Here is a 22,987-nt window from a genome sequence, read left to right on the forward strand (position 1 = left end):
TTTTTCTCTAGACCTTCTTTGTTAAAATCTTACAAATTCACTCTGTGGCTCAATTGTATTATTCAATAGAATTTTTCCTAAATTCTTATTATTTAACTTTAAAACAAAATAATCCATTGCAAAAATAAATGAAAGGTTAAAAAACTAATAAGTAAAAATAATAAAATAAAGAAAAGAAAAAGAAAGAAAAAAATTTTTAGTTTCTTAAGTAAAAAAAAAAAGAAGTGAAGTAGTGAAGTTTGTTCGCTTCAGCTTGGTTTTAATGTCCCATGGGGGCTGGTTTAAGACCTTTCTCTACTGTTCTGCCTTTTACATCTCAGTTTCCTGTTAGGTAGTCAGCACCGTTTTGAAGTTCCCAGTGATGCACCGCTCCCCTGTGTCAGACGCCACAACCTTAGTTTCAGACAGGTGGGATCAATCTGCCCACTTTGTTTTTTCTGCCTGCTTTCAGTCATATTTACACAAGCGTCTATTTCTGACACGGCCTCTAGGTGGCGGTGTTTCTGTATTAGTTTCCACAATCCAATGGCCCCTCAACCCAGTCCCCAAGGGTTCCCTGAGGGTATTTAGAATCTTTGTTTCCCTGCTGAGCTCAAGGCTGGGTGTGGCTGCGCTGCTAGGAGGGGTCTGGTCTTTAGGAGAAAAATGTCTGTTCAGTGTTGGAGGGTTCGGACTGTCACAGAGCTGGCTTCCTGATCGTCTCTTCCTATTTTGCTTCCCAGCTTCCACAAAACCACCTTTCCCTTCATTGCAGCCATGGTGAGTGTTTGTAATTGAAAGATCCTATGCACTGGGTTTAGCAAATAAAAGCAAGGAAATTATAAAGACAGAGCAACTGTGCGGATGCGCGTCCCCCCCCACCACCACCACGCCCCACCCCCCACACTTGGCGGCCCAGGAGGAACTTCAGGCTGCCTTTCTGGGCACAGCCTCCCATGGCTGTGGGCTTAGATCTAGAGTCCCCGCTGCCAGCAGCCCTGTGGACCCCCTTCCACAGTCCAGTGCTACACTTTCCCCAAGGGACGTGGATTTGATGAAATGCAGTCTCCCTCTGAGACTAGTCCTGGTTGTGTGTGTTTCTCCAGCCCAGATCCCCGAACCCACCTCTCTCCAGGCAACCTCTGACCTTTCCATCCACAGATTGTCTCGCCAGCTGTGTTTAATTCGCCAATTCTGATGGATGTTATTCGATTCACCTGTTTCTTCTATCTGCTCTGAGGAGGCACAGGACCCATCTGCCTATTTGGCCACCATTTTGTCTCCCCCTGGACATACTTTTTAGGAGCCTGCAGCCGGGGAGGCTGGAGTATTGGTGTTCGTGGGTTCACAGCTGAGGTAGCTGGTCCCTGGCTGGTGTGGCTGTGGGGTCCCAGGTGGTGTTTAAGGTCTCCCCAGGTGGAGGTGAGGCTGGGCTCCCAGTCACAGCAGCTCTCCCCTTCAAGATGGTGCAGTCTCTGCAGCAGAGCCGGCTGCCCCAAGAGAGATTTCAGTGGTAGTAGAGGCTGCCCGGCTAGGGGAGCCTGGTTCGCCAGTCCCGGACAGTCCTGTGGAATATAACTGTCCCTCACTCATACATACACACACGCCCCACACATCCACGCATTCCCCTTTCGCTCTTTCACTCACACTCTTTGCCTCACTGCTATCCTGTTGGCTGCCATCTTGGATCCTTCTAAAAGCTGAATTCTTTTCTTGTTTTATTGACAGTTTTATGTCTAAGAGATAAAGCAAGAGGTCAATGAGAGGATCTTTTGTCATCTACAAATGTGATAACTAGAGAAAGCTATCAGAGGATCAATATGAACAAAAGGTTATTTTTTTTAAGGGAAAAGGAGTGAATTTTTGAAACAAAGTCATTTATATGTTTTAATAATGTAAAAACAATGTAGATAATTATAAAGTTTGTGCTTTGTGAACATTTAGGAGACAAAGTGGTGGTCAGTAAGAACCAATTATGTTCACTAAGAAACACTACCAAAGTAAACCTGCTTCTTTTTGGGGTGTGGTTAGTGGCTTGATGTGTTGGAGAATTCCTTGCACAAAGGGTGTATTGATTTCAGCAAATCAATTTACAAAGGCTTCAATGTCATACAATCTTATAGCTAAAATGATGAATGTGTATCTAAGTAAATTTGCAGTTGATTGAGCAACCATTGTGGTGTGACAGCAATTATGCAATCTTAAAGCTCCATTAAAAGATGTGTAATGTTTATTAAAAGGGAAATAATGTTCTCCATAGTTATTAAAATGAATAGAACTCAGGAAAGTCCTTGGCTTACCAGATGCCCTTTCTTCCAAAGCCAGTACTGTGGAGAAGATAAAAGAATAGATGCTCGAGCTTAAAAGTCCTAGGAATGAAGAAATTTGAAGCTAAGGATCTCAGAAATAGATAAAAGGAAGAGGAACCTTTCTACTTAAAGCAACAAACAGATGTTGGGTTAGTGTCAGATCAGGTAGAATGAGTGTCATTGGTTTCCTGAGGAATGGTATTCTGTCTCATTGACCTTTTAAATACATTTTCACTCCTAAAGCCTAGTACATTATGCCTGGAACAGAGGAAATACTCAGTAAACAATTATGGAGTAAATGATACATGCCAAAGCATGAACAGGGTTGCCTTCCAATCTAAGAATATGCCCTGCCAATACCTCTGTCCATCAAGACCACTGAAACAGTATAAATTTTAATTTGCCCAAGGCAGTGCTACTGCCTCTAGCATTATGCAAAGAGAATACTCTAATGGCAGAGTTTATAGACATCTTATCCAACTCCTTTTTAGATAAGGAAACTGAATCCCCAGAGAGATCAAGAAGCTAGTCCAGGATCCCATAGCTAACTAGAAGCACAGTAGATTTATGAAATGCTAACCTCTTGGACCGTAATCCAGCAAAGCTTTTCCTGCCGCCTTCCTGTTCTGCTGTTCTCTGCCTCAGCTGCTTTAAAAAAAAGTCCTTTTTTTCCCTATTGTTGACAGTATTACAGATGTCCCTCATCCCCCTCCTCCTTGCCCTTCTCTACCCAGCTCCTGCCCCACCCCAAGCCTTCAACACACTATTGTCTGTGTCCATGGGCTATGCATATAAGGTCTTTGGTAAAACTCTTCTCCTCTCCCCCACCTCAACCTCAGACCTGTCAGTTTGTCCCATACATCCATGTCTATGGACCTATTTTGTTCAGTATATTTCCACCTGAGTATTTGATGTAAATGGACTTCTGTCAGTCACTCCTGAACTCATTCTCTACCTCTACCCTTTGCCTTTTGAACTGATTTACATTTTTGTTCTTATAACTATTTGGCTTCTCAGTAGAGGCCAGCTGAGAGGCCTTCCATGCAACCCCTCACTGCTCCCAGTCTTAAATTTTGATCTTTAACACTATCCCATTTTTTAATTTGCTCTTAGAAAGACAAAAATAATGGTTTTATTAGTTATCTACTGATATGTAACAGTCTACCCCAAACCTAAGTTCCTAAAGCTACAAACATTTATCATCTGAGTTCCTCTGGGGAAGGAATCTGGGAACTGTTTAAATGGGCAGTTCTGGTTTAAGGTTCCCTCATGAAGTTTCTGTCAAGAAAGTGGCTGGGACTGCAGGCTCATCTGAAGGCTTAGCATGGGGAGGGTCCATTTACAAACTCATTCACATGGGGTTGACAGGCCTCCGTTCATCACTGGCTATTGATCAGAGGCTTCAGTTCTTCATCACACAGATCTTTCCATAGGTTGCCTGAGTGTCTCACAACATGGGAGCTGTTTTCACTCAAAGCTAATGAGTGAAGAGAGAAGAGAGAGAGAAAAAGAGAAATGGAGAGGAAGAAAAACCCATTGTCTTTTATAACCCAATTTTATAAGTGCCATATCATTTGCCACATGTTATTTGTCACACAGACCTTCCTGGTATATCAAGATAGGGGAATTACACAAGAGTGAGAATCCCAGGAGGTGGGGATCACTGGGGTCCATCTTGGATGCTGGCTACCATAAGGATACAGGAATGCTTTTTTTAAAATTTCTTTATTGATTAAGGTGTTACATATGTGTCCTTCTTCCCCCATTCTCCCCCCCACCCCCCCACTCATGCCCTCACCCCCCTGTTGTCTGTGTCCATTGGTTAGGCCCATATGCATGCATACAAGTACAGGAATGCTTTTTAGTGTAGAGGTCCAGAAACAAAATTGATTTTAAAATTGTTTTAATGGGGTCTACATTCATGCAGTCCAAACATCAAAATACAATCATGCACTGCATAATCATATTTTGGTCAACGTTGGACTGCATATATGACAGTGCTCCCATCTATATATATAAAAGCCTAAGCAACCGGCTGACTGGCCAACTGGCCGGTAGCTATGATGCACACTGACCACCAGGGGGCAGACGCTCAATGAAGGAGCTGCTCCCTAGTGGTCAGTGGGCTCCCACAGTGGGAGTGCTGCTCAGCTGGCAGCCGGGCACCAGATGCCAGTCTCATGGCTGACGAGCACAGCTGCAGCAGTGCAAGTCTCTCCCACAGACACTCTCCCTGTGCACCCCGGCAGCAGCAACAGCAGCAGGCTCAGCAGGACCGGGACAAGCGGAAGTGGTGCAGCACCCAGCCCGGGCTTGGGCTCCTCCCCAGCCGCCTGCCGCTTCCTACACTACTTTGTACTGTGTGGGATTGACATGGACAGGGGTCTGGAGCCCCACAAGCTGGCAGGTAAGGCCGGGCTGTGGTGGCATGGAGGTCCACTGATCTCCCTAGGCCAGGCTGAGGGACCCCACCGGTGCATGAATCCGTGCACCAGGCCTCTAGTAAGATTATAATAGAGCTGAAAAATTCCTATTGCCTAGTGTTGTAGCTGTCCTAAAAACATAGTATCATATATAACTGTTTTGTGCTGGTCTTGTTTTAGTAATGCTATTGCTATCTGCTAGAAATGCCTGGGGGCACTCACCTGGCCCCTGGTGAGCTTCCCATAGATATCTCCCCTTCCTAACCAGTATTACAAGTGGATCTATCCTTGTGGTTCTTATTATAATTGCAAGACACTACCCTTCAGCAATAACCTTTAGAACTTATGAAGAAAAAAAGAGATTACTTATAGGTCCTAGCTAGGGTATACAAGGCATGGGTGGGGTGGGGGTCATGTGAGAATGGGCCTAGGGTTCTGCTTTTATTTGGGTGGGTTCAGGATGGAGGCCTAGTGTTTTGTAGGCTTATTCTTTATTGGTGAATTTAAAACATAAGAGGGGGAATTTAAAATGCAGAAAGAGAAAACAAAACAAGTGGCCCAAATGGTCAGTTGTTGAAATCAACCAAGATCTCTAAAACAAGGAACCTCATGGTTGGAGAGGTGGCCTGGATCTTTACCTAGTCTGGTGGCTGGCCATGTGTTTATTCCCCGTAGCTTTCCTTGAGGGATGCCTCTTTGAAGTGAATGCCTGGGCAATCAAAGCTTAAGTCAGGCACTTGTGTTACAAAAAGAAACCTACTGTCAAGGTTTACACTACTATCATTCATGTGTTTGTGGTGACCCTGGTGCAAACAAATCTACTGTGCTGCCAATCATATAAAGGTATTGTGCATACCATTACAGTAATAGGCTATGCCAGTGGTCAGCAAACTCATTAGTCAAGAGAGCCAAATATCAACAGTACAATGATTGAAATTTTTTTTGAGAGCCAAATTTTTTAAACCTAAACTTCTTCTAACGTCACTTCTTCAAAATAGACTCGCCCAGGCTGTGATATTTTGTGGAAGAGCCACACTCAAGGGGCCAAAGAGCCGCATGTGTCTAGCGAACCACAGTTTGCCGACCACGGGCTATACCATTTAGGTTTGTGTAAATGCAGTCTATGATCACAGGACAAAATTGTCTACTGACAGATCTCTTAGAATGTATTCCTGTCGTTAAGGATCACATGACCTATATTAATATAAAAGATATTCAATACAGGTCTCTTATTCTTTTTTTTTTTTTTTTTTTTTTTTTTTTTAAGCATGGTATATTCTTTTTTTTTATTTTTTTTTTTATTTTTTTTTTTATTTTTTTTTCAAATTTTTATTAAGGTATTATATGTGTACATATCTTACCATTGCCCCCCACCCCCACCCCACTCCCATACATGCCCTCACCCCCCAATGTTTTGCATCCGTTGGTTACTCTTATATACATGCATAAAAGTCCTTCAGTTGATCTCTTATTTCCCCCACCTCTCCCTAACCTTACCACTGTAATTTGACAGTCTGTTTGATGCTTTACTGCCTCTGTAACTATCTTTTTGTTCATCAGTTTATAATGTTTTTCATTATCCCCAAATGAGTGGGATCATGTGGTATTTTTCTTTCATTGACTGGCTTATTTCACTTAGCATAATGTTCTCTAATTCCATCCAAGTGCCTACAAATGGTAGTAATTCCTTCTTTTTTACGGCAGCATAGTATTCCATTGTGTAGATGTACCATAGTTTTCTGATCCAGTCATCTGCTGATGGGCACCTAGGCTGTTTCCAAATCTTAGCTATTGTAAATTGTGCTGCTATGAACATAGGGGTGCATATATCCTTTCTGATTGGTGTTTCTGGTTTCTTAGGATATATTCCTAGGAGTGGGATTACTGGGTCAAATGGGAGTTCCATTTTCAGTTTTTTGAGGAAACTCCATACTGTTCTCCACAGTGGCTGCACCAGTCTGCATTCCCACCAGCAGTGCACGAGGGTTCCTTTTTCTCCGCATCCTCGCCAACACTTGTCGTTTGTTGATTTGTTGATGATAGCCATTCTGACAGGTGTGAGATGGTATCGCATTGTTGTTTTGATTTGCATCTCTCGGATAATTAGTGACTTTGAGCATGTTTTCATGTGTCTCTTGGCCTTCCTTCTGTCTTCTTTCGAAAAGCTTCTATTTAGGTCCGTTGCCCATTTTTTTATTGGATCATTTATCTTCCTTTTATTAAGTTGTATAAGCTGCCTGTAGATGTTGGAAATTAAACCTTTATCAGTGATACCATTTGCAAATATGTTCTCCCATACAGTGGGGTTTCTTGTTGTTTTGTTGATGGTTTCTTTTGCTGTGCAAAAGCTTTTTATTTTGATGTAGTCCCATTTGTTTATTTTCTGTTTGGCTTCCATTGCCCTAGGGGCAGTATCAGTGAAGAAGTTCTTTTGGCATATGTCTGAGATTTTGCTGCCTGTGGATTCCTCTAGTATTTTTATGGTTTCCCGTCTTATATTTAAGTCCTGTACCCATTTTGAGTTTATTTTTGTGTATGGTGTAAGTTGGTGATCTAGTTTCATTTTTTTGCATGTATCTGTCCAATTTTCCCAACACCATTTATTAAAGAGACTGTCTTGACTCCATTGTATGCTCATGCCTCCTTTGTCAAATATTAAATGCGCATATTGGTTTGGGTCGATATCTGGATTCTCTATTCTGTTCCATTGATCTATATGTCTGTTCTTGTGCCAGTACCAGGCTGTTTTGATGACAGTGGCTTTGTAATACAGCTTGAAATCTGGTATTGAGATCCCTCCTACTTTATTCTTCTTTCTCAGGATTGCTGTGGCTATTCGGGGTCTTTTTTTATTCCAGATGAATTTTTGGAGAGTTCTTTCTAGGTCTGTGAAATACGCCGTTGGTATTTTAATGGGGAGTGCATTGAATCTATAGATTGCTTTGGGTAGTATGGACATTTTAATGATGTTGATTCTACCAATCCATGAACATGGTATGTTCTTCCATCTGTTTACATCTTCCTCTATCTCTTTTTTCAGTGTCCTGTAGTTTTCCGCATATAGGTCTTTTACCTCCTTGGTTAGGTTTATTCCTAAGTATCTTAATTTTTTTGGTGTGATGGAAAATGGGATTGCTTTTTTAGTCTCTCTTTCTGTAAGTTCATTGTTGGTGTATAGAAATGCCATAGATTTCTTGGTGTTAATTTTGTATCCTGCTACATTGCCGAATTCATTTATTAAGTCTGTTAGTTTTTTGATGGAGTCTTTCGGGTTTTTTATGTACAATATCATGTCATCTGCAAATAAGGACAGCTTTACTTCTTCTTTTCCAATTTGGATGCCTTTTATTTCTTCTTCTTGTCTAATTGCAGTGGCTAATACTTCCAGTACTATGTCAAACAGGAGTGGTGAGAGTGGGCATCCCTGTCTTGTTCCTGTTCTTAGGGGAAATGGTTTTAGTTTTTGCCCATTGAGTATGATGTTAGCTGTGGGTTTATCATATATAGCTTTTATGATGTTGAGGTATGATCCTTCTATTCCCACCTTGTTGAGAGTTTTTATCAAGAAAGGGTGTTGGATTTTGTCAAATGCTTTTTCTGCATCAATTGATATGACTATGTGATTTTTATCTCTCAATTTGTTTATGTGATGTATCACATTTATTGATTTGCGGATATTGAACCATCCTTGCATTCCTGGGATAAACCCTACTTGGTCATGGTGTATGATCTTTCTGATGTACTGCTGGATCCTATTTGCTAGAATTTTGTTGAGGATTTTGGCATCTACATTCATGAGGGATATTGGCCTGTAATTCTCTTTCATTGTGTTGTCTTTATCTGGTTTTGGTATTAGGGTGATGCTGGCTTCATAGAAGGAGCTTGGAAGTGTTCCTTCCTCTTGAATTTTTTGGAATAGTCTGAGGAGGATAGGTTTTAGTTCTTCCTTGAATGTTTGGTAGAACTCTCCTGTGAAGCCGTCTGGCCCCGGGCTTTTGTTTGCCGGAAGCTCTTTGATGACTGCTTCAATTTCTTCCATAGTTACTGGCATGTTGAGCTGTTTAGATTCTTCCTGATTGAGTTTTGGAAGGTTATATTTTTCTAGGAATATGTCCATTTCCTCCAGGTTATCCAGTTTGTTGGAATAGAGTTGTTCGTAGTATTTTTTAACAATCCTTTGTATTTCGGCGGGATCTGTTGTTATTTCACCTCTTTCATTTCTGATCTTGTTTATTTGGGTCCTCTCCCTTTGCTTCTTGGTGAGCCTGGCTAGAGGTTCATCAATCTTGTTTATCCTTTCAAAGAACCAGCTCTTGGTTTTGTTGATCTTTTGTATTGTTTCTTTGGTCTCTATGTCGTTTATCTGTGCTCTGATCTTTATTATTTCCTTCCTTCTGCTTACACTGGGCTTTTCTTGTTGCTCTTTTTCTAACTCTTTGAGTTGTTGGGTTAGGTAATTTATTACCCCTGTTTCTTGTTTTTTGCAGTAGGCTTGTAGAGCTATGAACTTCCCTCTCAAGACTGCTTTCGCTGTGTCCCATAGATTTTGGATTGTAGTGTTTTCATTGTCATTTGTTGTCATGATGTTTTTTATTTCTTCTTTGATCTCTCTGGTAACCCAGTCATGGTTTAATAGCATGCTGTTTAGTCTCCATGTGTTTGATTTCTTTGGGTTGTTTTTATTGTAGTTGATTTCCAGTTTTATGCCACTGTGGTCTGAGAAGATGCTTGATATGATTTCTATCTTCTTGAATTTGAAGAGACTTTGCCTATGTCCCAACATATGGTCTATCTTTGAAAATGACCCATGTGCGCTTGAGAAGAATGTATATTCTGTGGCTTTGGGGTGAAATGTTCTGAAGATGTCAATTAATTCCATCTGGTCTAGTGAGTCATTTAGGATTGATGTTTCTTTGCTGATGTTTTGTTTAGAGGATTTGTCCAATGGTGATAGTGGGGTATTAAAGTCTCCTACTATGATTGTATTGCTGTCAATGTCTCCCTTGATATCTTCCAGGAGTTTTTTTATGTATTTGGGTGCTCCTGTATTGGGTGCATATATGTTTACCAGAGTTATTTCTTCTTGTTGGATTGCTCCCTTTAGTATTATGAAATGGCCTTCCTTATCTCTTGTTATGTCCTTCAGTTTGAGATCTAATTTGTCAGAAATAAGTATTGCTACCCCAGCTTTTTTTTCAGTTCCATTTGCCTGGAAAACCTTTTTCCATCCCTTCACCCTCAGTCTGTGTGCGTCTTTTTTTCTGAGGTGGGTTTCTTGTAGACAGCAGATATATGGGTCGTGTTTTCTTATCCAATCTGTTACCCTATGTCTTTTGATTGGGGCATTTAATCCATTTACATTTAAGTTATTATTGATAGGTACTTATTTGTCGCCATTCCTATTCTTTACCCCTGTGTTACTTCTTCGCTTCCTGTTTCTTTCTTTCTTTTTTTTTTTTTTTTTTTTACAGTAGACCCTTTAGCATTTCTTGCATTGCTGGTTTGGTGGTAATAAATTCCCTTAGTCCTTTTTTGTCTGTGAAGCTCCTGATTTCACCTTCAATTTTGATTGACAGCCTTGCTGGGTACAGTATTCTTGGATTCAGCCCCTTCCTTTGCATGACTTTGTATATTTCATTCCATTCCCTTCTGGCCTGATGAGTTTCTGTTGAGAAATCAGTTGCTAGTCTGATGGGAGTTCCTTTGTATGTAACTTTCTGTCTCTCTCTTGCTGCTTTTAAGATTCTTACTTTGTCGTTGGTGTTTGCCAATTTAATTATAATGTGCCTTGGCGTCGGTCTTTTGGGGTTCATTTTGCTTGGGACTCTGTGAGCTTCTTGGATTTGTGTGGGTTTTTTCTTCCCTATATCTGGGAAATTTTCTGTCATTATTTCTTCAAAGAGGTTTTCTATTCCTTGCTCAGCTTCCTTTCCTTCTGGAACCCCTATTATGCGGATGTTGTTTTGTTTCGTGTTGTCCCAAAGTTCCCTTAGACTCTCCTCCTGCCTTTTAATTTTTTTTTCTAGAAGTTGCTTTTCTTGGGTATTTTTTTCCATCTTGTCTTCTAGCTCACTGATGCGGTCCTCTGCTTCTTCTAGTCTACTCTTGATGCTTTCTATTGAGTTCTTTACAGCAGCGATGTCATTTTTCATTTCTTCTTGGTTCTTCTTCATTTCCTCTTGGTTCTTGCTCATATTGTCGAATTTGTCTTCCATTCTTTTCAGCCACCTTATGACCATTTCTCTGAATTCTTTTTCTGGAAGGTTGCTTGCCTCCATTTCGTTTACTTCCTTTTCTGGTGATGCCTGCTTTTCTTTCATATGCGGGCTGCTTCTTTGTCTCCCCATGGTCTCTCTTCTCTGGGTGTCTGGTTATGTAGTTCTCTCTCTCCTGGGTTGATTTAAAGGCACAAAATACAGCACTACCAGGTACAACTCACAAGGCACTGAACAGGAATGTATTCACGATATTAATAACCTCCAATAAAGGTGACCACCAGAGAAAGGCAAATTAGGTGATAGAAGAGAAAGAAGAAGAGGAAAAAATAAAGAAAGAAAAAAAAAAGAAAAACGGAGTGTGAAAATGAAATTGGGAAAAGGGAAAGTAAAGAGAAAAAAAAAAGTAAGAGAGACAAGAAATTGACTAAGAGAGAAAGGGGAACAGACTATATATATTGGGGATAAAACTCCAATAGAACAATCACTAATCCCAGCAAATGCCAGCAACAAGTGCCTGGGGATTAGTACAAACTACAACACCAACTAATATGGAGTGAGGCAAGGGAAAGCTGAAGCACAAAACAAACAAAAAAATAAATAAAAGAAGAATAAGCAAAACAATCTCACAAAAAAAGCATAAAAATTGGATATAATCTACATTCAAGCAAACAACAACAAAAGGACAGAGATAAGGGCAAGTTTATGGATAACTCAGACAGCGAAGGGAAAGGTGTATGTGGACTTGGAGCAGGGGATTGGAGGTTAGATATGTAAGTAGGGTGAAATTTTAACAAGGGGTAAACAGAAAGAATAGGGAAAATCTAAAGCATTAAAAGGGTAAGACAAACAGGACACTGAAAAGGGGGAGGTTAGGAAGAGAGTGATGGCCTAAAGGTAGTGTTGAGATAGAGTAAAACGATGCTAAAGGAAAGATAAAAAATAGAATGTAGAACCCTAATCCCAAAATAAAATGAAGAGAAAATAAAATGACACTTAAAAAAAAAAAAAAAAAAAGATAAAATAGCAGTAGTAATAATACGGATTGAAAATAAAAATGTAATCATTAAAAAGGTAAAATCAAGTGATGAAAAAAGAAAAAAAAGTTTCTTGATTAAAAGATGCAAAAAATGAAAATTTAAAAAAAATAAAAAAATAAAAAAAATAAAAGGTAAAAATAAAATGTGGAGTAGTGAAGGTCATTCACTTCCTCTGTTTTTCTGTTTGGCACGCCTGTTTCTCAGTCCAGACAGTATTGCAGTTCCCTGCGATCCACTGCTCTTCGGTGTTGTAAGCCAGTCCTGATTTTAAGCAGGCGGTGTGTCTTAATTTCTCGTATTCCTTTATTTTTGATTACACAAGAGTCAATTTGTGATTCAGCCCCTGGGTGGCAGTGTTTCTGGATTGACTTCCGGGTCTATCTATGGCCTCTCTAGGCAGTGTTAGAGCCTTCTTTCCCTGTGGCACTCGCCACGGGCCTGTGGGAGAGCTGGCTCTCTGATGGTCACTCCCCGCTCCGATCCCCAGGTTCCAGAAAAACAACCTTCCCCTGCAGTCTCCCAGGGTGTCCCCAACTGGGTGATCCTATGTATTGGGCTTAGTAATCAGATGCAAGGATTTGAAGAGGAAAAAGCCCAAGTGTGCGAATTCCGGGACTGCGAGTAAGCCCAGGCACCCAGGGAGCGCACGGGCTGCGCGTAAGTCTGGACTGCCTGAAATTCTTAGGGTGTCCCTGCACTTCAGATCAAAATGGGTTGCTTTTTAGAGTGCCCTTCTCTTAGCAGCTCTGAGGACCCCTTTCCACAGTCACAGATCACACCAGCCCCTACAGCCACGGATTTTTCTAGGCACAGACTTCCCTGGTCCTCCAGCTCCCGCAAAACGCGCGTTCCTCTCTCCCGCCGGGACCAGAGACCTCACCTTATCCCAGGCGAAATCTGACCTTTCCGTGGTGGAGTGTAGAGCTTCTCTGAACCCGTGTGCTTGCGCCAGTTGGGGAGCGTTGTTCTGGGGCTCGCAGCTGTTCCTGGGGTGCCGCCGTTGTGGATTCTCAGGCTTCAGATAAGCTCCACTTTCCGGATCAAGATGGCGCAGACTCCGCGTCCAAGCCCGCAGCTCCGGGAGGGGACCCAGCCGCAGTTCGTGCTGCCAGGTCAGGGGAACCCCGTTCAGCAGTCCCCCACCTCCTTCTGGAATTCAGCTGTCTCCCAACCAGCCAACAAACACTCCTTGCGCGACCCTCAGCTGTTCTTTCTTTCTGCTCCGGGACAAGGCTCGGAACACGTCTGTCTATTCCGCCGCCATTATTCCCTCGACCCAGGTCTCTTATTCTTGCCCTCATCCTTACCCCTTCTCATAGTAACCATTTAAAAAAGTTTCTTATATGTTAATTTAGAACAGAGTTTGGAAACATTTTTTAAATAAAAGGTCAGATAGTAATTGTTTTAGATTTTATGGGCTATACAGTCCCTGTTGCAACTACTTAACTCTGTTGTTGTAGCATGAAAGCACCCATAGACAATAGTAAACAAGAGGACATGGCCATTGTCAATAAAACTTTATTTATGGACACTGAAATTTGAATTTTTTAAAACATTTTCTGTCATGAAATATTCTTATATTGATTTTTTTCAGCTGTTAAAAAAGCAAAACAAAAAAATCCTTAGGTTGTGGGTTATATTAAAGCAGGCTGGTTTTGCCCACTGGTAGTAGTTTGCCAATGTATGATTTTGACTTTCTTTATGCAAATGTAAGCAAATACATCTTATTTTTTTCTCCATTAAGGGTATGAAATATTTCTGGGTTACTTCCTCTAGAGCAGTGGTTCTCAACCTTTCTAATGCCGTGACCCTTTAATACAGTTCCTCATGTTGTGGTGACCCCCAACCATAAAATTATTTTCGTTGCTACTTCATAACTGTAATTTTGCTACTGTTATGAATCGTAATGTAAATATCTGTGTTTTCCGATGGTCTTTAGGCTCTACAGCAGCGGTTCTCAACTTGTGGGTCGCCTAAGCTTATCATTTGTAGTATCTCAGTTTTTGGTTGTTGGAAATTCTTCTTGCACACCCTAGATCTTCAGTAACTATTCAACATTCATACTCCTTTACAAAGCTGGGCTTTTCTTTCCCTTGTTCAGAATGAGTAAACTTTAGTGTGTAGTATCCTGGATCAGTAGAGTCAGAAGAGACCTTGGATATTATCTTGTCCACCTCCTTACTCCTTTTTCCAACTTATAAACAAGTAATCTGAAGTATAGAGCTTTTTTTTAACTTTTATTTTACCAAAGGTAGAGCTGGTACTATAGCCCTAGTCAAGGAAAGCCTTAGTTTGATATAGGTCGTAAAGAATGGGAAAGTGGATGCGTATAGGAGCTGCAGTGTCCACTGTCAGTGAAGCTTCCAATTTTCTTGTTCCTTTGCCTGGCTTGATTACAGTGGTGTATGTTTCTGGAACTTTTGTCTGCCATGTGTGCTTGCAAGGGAATGTTCAGTGCACCATGGAATAGTAATGTGGCAGGATGTTGATCGCTGCTAGGAACAATCAGAGGCCAGGGAGGACTCAAAAAAAGGGTGGGTTTGTAGTGGAAATATGAGATTTGTTGGTTAAATGGATAGATAAATAAGCTTATTTGTATGTCTAGTTGGCTTTTTTTGTTAATTTAGTTTGGGGCCAGGGTTTCAGTGTCATGGAAAGAATAGAGATGAGTAAGGGAAATGATGTATTATAACTTTCATTTAATGTGTCCTAATAACTGCCTTTTTTTTTTTCTTTTTTCACCTTGTGGGTTTGGTGGGAAAAGCATGTCTCAGATTTAATAGTGCTTTGAAGACATGTTGGTATTTTATTTTTATAACCATTGTTGTCAATGCTGGGAACGCTGACTGATTAGAAGGACAGGCAATGAGAAGGTATTTGGGCAAATAGGTTGGTGACAATTTAAATAGAGCAAACTTTTGCATTACCTAAATAGCTAATATGAAGCATGCTTCCTTTTACTCATGCAGTGCTTGCTGATCATAGGTACACTAAATCAGCATCTGTCTCCATGAATGGATAATCCTAGCTGTATATACCATCCCTTTCCCTCAATTCAGCTCTGTATACTCTATTATTTCACTGTTCTTTGGTCATACTTTATTTTAAATTTGTTTCCTACTTTTAATTCATATTTAGATATTTTCTTTATTCTTCCTATTCACCTTCAAACCTCCCAATTTAAAAAATCAGAACTCTTTTTTAAAAATATATTTTTATTGATTTCAGAGAGGGAGAGAGAGATAGAAACATCAATGATGAGAGAGAATCATTGATTGGCTGCCTCCTGCATGCCCCCTACTGGGGATCAACCCCTCAACCTTAGCATATGCCCTTGACCGGAATTGAACCTGGGACCTTCAGTCCATAGGCCAATGCTCTATCCACTGAGCCAAACCAGCTAGGGTGTGTCTTTTTTTTCTGAGAGCAGTCATTTTATAGCTTCATAAATTCATTTATCAAGATACTATTGCCAGTCAAAAGCCTGCCTTTTTGAAACTTGCTTTATAGCAGGGAAGACAGACAATAAATTATAAATATTATTACTGAATAAATATAGTATTTTAAAAGATCATGTAGCTTAACTACACTTCCAGGCAAATAGGGTAGATGTACTTTTCCCTATTCTTCTTGCTAAGTGCAACTAAAATCCATGGATATTTGTGTATAAAGACTCTGAAAGTTAGTGTGTTGGAAGCTGCCCATTGCCTTCACTAGCAGAAAGGTGTGGACAAGGAACCCGGAAGGCTGGTCAACCTTGAGGCTCTGGTAAGGGTCAGAGCCATACACCCACTGTTTAGTTGAGACAATGGTAGCTGAAGCAACTTCCACCTTTTAGTCTCATGTAAATCCTTGCTGATGGGCTATCATTGAGCTATTACTGGAATTGCCTGCCTAAGGGCTATAGGTGTATCCCAAACCTGAATAAAAGGGATCGCAAGGCCAGAGCAAAGTGGAGTCCTCTCTTGGGCTTCCGCCTGGCCCCCAATTCCCAAATTAATATTTTCTTGTCTAGTTTCGTTCATTTGCGTGCGGCTTCCTCCAGAGCCCGAACCCTGAACCTGAACCCCGAACCCCACGTGGGATGTGTTGGGGCGGGGGGGGGGGGGGGACACTCGCAACTGGCAGCCCAACATGGGGCACTCACAATAGTGAGAAGGCAGACCAGGACTCAAGGAATGACATAGTAGTGAGTACCCTGAGTTTTCTTTTTGTTTCACATATCACAGACTTAGAGATGAAAAGGCCAGCAACCTATAAATGCCAATGAAAGCAGACCAAAAAAGCCAGTTCTCTGTAGCCCAAGGACCAGTAAAGGAGCAACCTAGCAACACAGAAAACTTTTACACAACGACTGCTCTATTCCAGCAAAACACCACAAAAATATGTGTCCCCACTCTATCATGCTATCAAAGGATAAGTGGCCAGTCTATACTCTACCCCTATAAAACTCTAGGGTTGTTCCCCAATACCCTTGTCAGAGTGATATCAGATAAATACAGTAGAGAACCTGGACTTGCATCCCTACTGACTGCCAATGAGGTGCTCCTTTCCTCCTTTACTGTGATGTCAGTGGAGACTACTGGGAGCTGAAACTTCCACCAAGCAATGACAAAGAGCTGCCCTTAGGTGTCAGTAGAGGCTGAATGGGTAACATTGACTTTTATTTCCACCTGGCAGTACTAAAGCAGGGCCCTCACATCCTCAACAAGAACAGTACAAAAGAAAAGCCAGTAAAAAGGGAAGGTTTAAAGACTCAGAGTCTCATAACAAAATATGGACATGTCCAGCTTTCAATAGAAAATTGCTTGTCCTACCAAGAGCCAGATCTTGAATGAAAAAAGACAATCAATAGATGTTATCATAGTTTTTAAAATTTATTATGTACTAGAGGCCCAGTGCACGAAATTTGTGCACTCAGGGGCGCGGGGGTGGGGGGGTGTTCCTCAGCCTGACCTGTGCCCTCTTGCAGTCAGGGAGCCCTCGGGGAATGTCCGACTGATGGCTTAGGTCTGCTCCTTCTGGGGACCGGGCCTAAGCCAGCAGTCGGACATCCTTAGCGCTGCCGCCACTGTGCTCGCCAGCCATGAGCCTGACTTCTGGCTGAGTGGCGCTCCCCCTGTGGGAGTGCACTGACCACAAGGGGGCAGCTCCTGTTTTGAGCATATGCCCCCTGGTGATCAGTGTGCATCATAGTGACGGGTCATTCTTCTGTTTGGTCAATTTGCATATTAGCCTTTTATTATATAGGATTGGTTTATGGTGTACAGCTTAGTTGTTAGACAATCATATACTTTACATAGTGTTCCCCTCGATATTTTCAGTACATAGTTATCACATTATTGACTACATTTCCTATGCTTTACTTATTTCATGTGACTATTGTCTAACTACCAGTTTGTGTTTCTTAGTGCCTTCATCACTTTTACCCAGTGCATCAATCCCACCTCCCTTCTGGCAATCACCAGTTCTCTCTCTGTATCTATGTGTCTGTTTCAGTTTTGTTAATTTATTTTGTTCTCTAGGTTCTACATGTAAGTGAAATCATATAGTGTTTATCTTTCTCTGACTAGCTTATTTCACTGAGCATAATACCCTCCAGGTTCATCCATGCTATCTCGAATGGTAAGATTTTATTTTTTGTTGTTGTTGTTTGTTAATCCTCACCTGAGGATTTTTTTCCATCAATTTCTAGAGAGAGTGGAAATGAGGGGTAGAGACAGAGAGAGAAACATTGATGTGAGAGAGAGAGACATCAATTGGTTGCCTCCTGCACGCGCACCCTAACCTGGGCCAGGGATCGAGCCTGCAACTGAGGTACATGCCTTTGACTAGAATCAAACCCGAGACCTATCAGTCCACGGGCCAATGCTCCAACTACTGAGCAAAACTGGCTAGGGCAATATTTCATTATTTTTTATGGCTGAGTAGTATTCCACTGTGTAAATGTACCATAGCTTTTTTATCCACTCATCTATTGATGGGCACTTGAGTTGCTTCCATAGTCATAGTATGTTTAATTGAAACTGACATTGACTATTGTAAATAACACTGCAGTGAACATAGGGGTGCATATATTCTTTCAAATTAATATTTTGGGTTTTTTTTTTTCGGATAAATCCCCAGGAGTGGATCACTGGTTTGTAAGGCAGGTCCGCTCTTAATCTTTTGAGGAAACTCAGTACTGTTTTCTATAGTGGCTGCACCAATCTGCATTCCCACCAACAGTGTCCTAGGGTTCCCTTTTCTCCACATCCTTACTAACTAACACTTGTCCTTTGTGGATTTATTGATGATAGCCATTCTGTCAGTTGGTATGAAGTGATATCTCATTGTGGTTTTAATTTGCATTTCTCTGACAATTAGTGATGTTGAGCATCTTTTCATATGTCTATTGGCCTTCTGTATGTCATCTTTGGGGAAGTGTCTATTCAGATCTTTTGCCTATTTTTTAAAAAATCTTTATTGTTCAGATTATTACAGATGTTTCTCTTTTTTTCCCCCATAGCTCCCCTCCACCCAGTTCCCACCCCACTCCAGGCCTTCCCCTCCACACTGACCTCGTCCATAGGTGTAAGCTCTTTGTCTAATCTCTTCCCGCACTCCCCATACCCTCTTCCCCCCGAGAATTGTCAGTCTGCTCCCTTTCCATGCCCCTGATTCTATTACATTCACTAGTCTGTTCTGTTCATCAGGTTTTTTATTCATTTGATTTTTAGGTTCACTTGTTGATAAATATGTATTTGTTGTCACTTTTTTGTTCATAATTTTTTATCTTTACCTTTTTCTTCTTCTTCCTCTTCTTAGAAAATACCCTTCAGCATTTCATATAATACTGGTTTGGTGGTAATGAACTCCTTTAGCTTTTTCTTGTCTGTGAAGCTTTTTATCTGACCTTCTGCCTATTTTTTAATTGGATGGTTTGTTTTTGGTGTTGAGTAGCATCAGTTCTTTATAAATTTTGGATATTAACCTCCTATCAGAGGTATCATTGGCAAATATGTTCTCCTATTCATTAGGTTTTCTCTTTGTTTTGTTGGAGCAGATCACATATCTGACCAAATGGAATATACAGTCATCCCTCTGTATCTTTGGGTTTCTCATCTACAGATTCAACCAACTGCGGATCAAAAATATTCTAGAAAAAAAAAAATCCGAGCAAGGTCTAAAAAGCAAAACTTGAATTTGCCACTCACTGAGCACTATGTAAATCCATACAAATAAAGTGATGTGTAGGCATACTTGCTGTAGCCTATATGCAAATATTATCTATATATATATAAAAGCCCAGCGACTGGAACGGCGGAACAACCTGAATGACTGGAACGACTGGTGGCTATGATGTGAACTGTAGCAGCCAACCAACCTGATCCGGGCCCCAATTGGCCCCCAACACCCCGATCAGGGGTGGGGTTGGCTGCCAACCACCTGTGGCCCCTCCCCCTGGCCAGCCCTGCCCCTGATAGGCCCCTAACACTCTGATTGGGGGTGGGGCCATTTGGCCAACTTCCTGTGGCCTCTCCCCCTGGCCGGCCTGGTCCTGATTGGCCCCAATCGGGGCAGGGCCAGCCAGACCCCACCCATGCATGAATTCATGCACCAGGCCTCTAGTTTTATATAAGGGACTTGAGCATACTTGGATTTTGGTATCCACAGGGGGTTCCGGAATCAATTCCCTGTAGATATTGAAGAATGACAGTATAAAGAACTCTCAAAACTTAACAATAAAACCCAAACAATCTAAATCCAGTTAGAAAATTAACAAGAAAACATGACTGGTACTTCACATGAAGAGGATTCACAGATGGCAAATCAATGTATGAAAAGATGTTCAATACCATTAATCAGTGGGGAAATACAAATTGAAATTACAATGAGGCACTACTTCACACCTGTCAGATTGAATGATTCCATTTATGTAACACTAGAGGCCCAGTGCATGAATTTGTGCACTGGTGGGGTCCCTTGGCCTGGCCTGCGGGGATCAGCCAAAACTGGCAGTCCTATATCCCCTGAGGGATGTAGTAGTGCATGAGTGGCAAGCAGCTGGGAAGGAGCCTGGGCGGGGTGCCGCACCACTCCTGCTCATCCTGGCCCCGCTGTGCCTGCTGCCACCACTGCTCAGTAGGCTCGCTGCCGCTCCGCTGCGGTCTCCACACACCCTTCCTAGGGTGATACTGGCATGTCCATGACCGAGAAGTGGTCCCGGTCCAGTCCCGGTCTGGATGGGGGAGGAGCGCACAGGGGGAGTGTCTGCGGGAGAGACTTGTGCCGCTGCAGCAGCGCTCACCAGCCATGAGCATGGCATCTGGCACCTGTTGGTCAGCTGAGCAACGCTCCCTCTGTGGGAGCACACTGACCACCAGGGGGCAGCTCCTGCATTGAGCATCTGCTCCCTGGTTGTCAGTGTGTGGCACAGTTACCGGTCGACCTGTTGAGTGGTCAAAGGGTCGACTGCTCACTTAGGCTTTTATATATATAGATTCTTAAAGTTACAAAATCACAGAAACAGAGAACAGATTAGTGGTTGCCATGGATAAAATTGGAAGAGGGGGAAATGGCATAGAAGGAGAATATGAAGGATCCTAGTGATGATGGTAATGTTTTGTAACTTGACTATATCAGTGTCCATATCCTACTTGTGATATTGTATTTAGTTTCAAAAGATGTTACCTTTGGAGGAAACTGGGTAAAGGGTACATGGGATCTCTTTGTATTATTTCTCTACACTGCACATGAATCTACAATGATCTCAATGAAAATTTTAATTAAAATTAATTAATGCTATAGAAAAACAAAGTAGAGCAGTGTAAAGGGTATTGGGGATTCTAGATTTGCAGGTAGGATATATGATTTTAGAGTAGTCATAGTATGTTTAATTGAAACTGACATTTAAACAATGATTTGAAGAGGTCAGGGCGTTAACCATGTGCTTATCTAGGAGAAAAATCATTCATCTAGAGGAGCAGCCAGTGTAATCAGTAGCTTGACTATAGAACTTAAACAATTAGCTGCTTATATATTATCTGACCCTAGAATCTGAGTTTCCTAAAGACAAAGTCAATGTCTTATTTATAATTTGCATCTATATTTTCAGTGCTTATCTAGGCACATAGACATAGAATATGTTCCTAATTCTGTTCATAAATTCAACCTTGTTTTGCATTATATTGACCCAACTCTCCCACTCTTCTTCCTAGTGTAATATGCTAAATGTCTGACTGATCGGTCGACCGGTCGAATGCTCGACTAGTCACTATGATGTGCACTGACCACCAGAGGGCACACGCTCTGACTGGCAGGTTAGCTTGCTGCTGGGGTTTGGCCCATCAGGACTGGGTGAGAGGGCTGGACATGCCCTGGAACCCTCTCGCAGTCCCTCTCCGGCCAGCCAACCTCCTGTGGTCCCTCCCTGGCCGTTCGGCCCCCATCAGCCACATCGGGACTAGGCAAGATGGCCCCGATCAGCCCCGGTCAGCGGCCAGGCCGAGGGACCCTACCTGTGCACAAATTCGTGCACTGGGCCTCTAGTTTGTAATATAACAAGTAGGATTACAATGTACCCTTATTGTTGTACAGGTATATTCCATCACCAGAAATAATGTTACACTTTGTCAATCATGGATGCACTAAGAGCCCTGAGGAGGGGGCAAACCATTTCTGTTCCCTTTAGTTTTCCTTGTATTTCATAGAATGTGATTCAGATAGGTGTTTCATCTTTTGTTTGTTCTCCGTTGTTCCCCTTTTTTCTTCCCTGTTCCCTTCTCATCGCATGTCAGTTTCATGTTGTTGCCATGTTTGTGCTCAATGATTGTGAAATCCTCTTCTTTTCTGTTCATTCATCCTGTGCTTTAGGGTGGAATACCCCTAAAGCAAAGGCAAACACACCTCTTTTGCTTAGCCTGATGGTGTTTTGTAGCTTAACTTCAATTTATTAGGCTCTCGGACACCCCACTTTTCACTAGGAAATAAGGATGAGTTACAAAGAAGCAGAATACCCTATCTTGTCAAGCCTGATAATCATAATAGTTGAGCACTTTTTATGAGCACAAACTATATATCAAGCCCTGTGCTATAAACATGATATACATTATCTCTATTATTCCTCAACTACTCTATAAGGAAGATAGTATGGTTGTTTCCTCATGTACTGATGAGGAAATGAGATCTAGAGAGACTGAATGGCTTGTTCAGAATAACAGGACCAATGGCAAAGCTGGGACTTGAATCCTTGTCTTTATATCAAAATCTAGATAATGTCTTATCTAGACATTATCAGTTTGGATTCATAGTTGAAACTACATAACCCAGTCTAGCTAGTTTAAGCATAAAGGGAATTAATTAAAGGATATTAGGTAGTTCACAGAATCTCGAGGAATGCCATAGAGGTCCTGGATTTAGGGCTTTCCTTACAGCTGATTACTTGTATCTAGCACACAAATCTTTCTCCCCAAATTGTCACCTACTAATTTATAGTTATTAACCCTTACCTTAAAAGAGGAGCATAAGGATAGGTGACAGAACATCATGGAAATTATTCCCTTAATAAGATTCCCCTGCACCCATGGGAGGAGGTCTGTGACTGCACTGATTTTAGAACATTTCCTCACAGGTTTCTGGATCCCACTGCAGTGAATAGACTTTGAAAAGACAAGGCTGTGCTGATAAGTGATGTCACAGTTGGGCAAAAGAGCATGTGCTAATGAACCATGCAAAGCCCCAGTCACTAAAGTTGGGGTTTTACACATGTGTTTTTATGGATCTTTATTTACCATGAACATTTAGATGGTAATTGGAGCACAAATTGTCTGTTAAAATAGTTATTTCAGCTTTCCCCTGACCATTGTAATCTTTTGGTAATCCCTCTTTTGGCCCTCTCCAGCTGTCTGCCCTTTATGCAGAGAGGGGCCCAGCTTCCCCTTTACTGCTGTGAGTGAAGGCTGAGCCTTAATGTGTGGCCACTTACATAGCTTCTCAGCTTTCTAGTAAAAAAAGAGGCCGATCACTTTATATGGTAACTG

The 22,987-nt window shown here is 41.6% G+C and overlaps 1 protein-coding gene across 3 annotated transcripts in view; it reads left to right on the forward strand.

Moving 5' to 3' along the window:
• Window positions 1-22,987, forward strand: part of HPSE2 (heparanase 2 (inactive)) — a gene marked incomplete at its 5' end in the record, with an annotated part of 566,398 nt that overhangs the window by 208,025 nt on the left and 335,386 nt on the right. The window lies entirely within an intron of this gene.

This window comes from Plecotus auritus (assembly GCF_963455305.1).
Source record: "Plecotus auritus genome assembly, chromosome: 9".
NCBI classification, from domain to species: Eukaryota; Metazoa; Chordata; class Mammalia; order Chiroptera; family Vespertilionidae; genus Plecotus; species Plecotus auritus.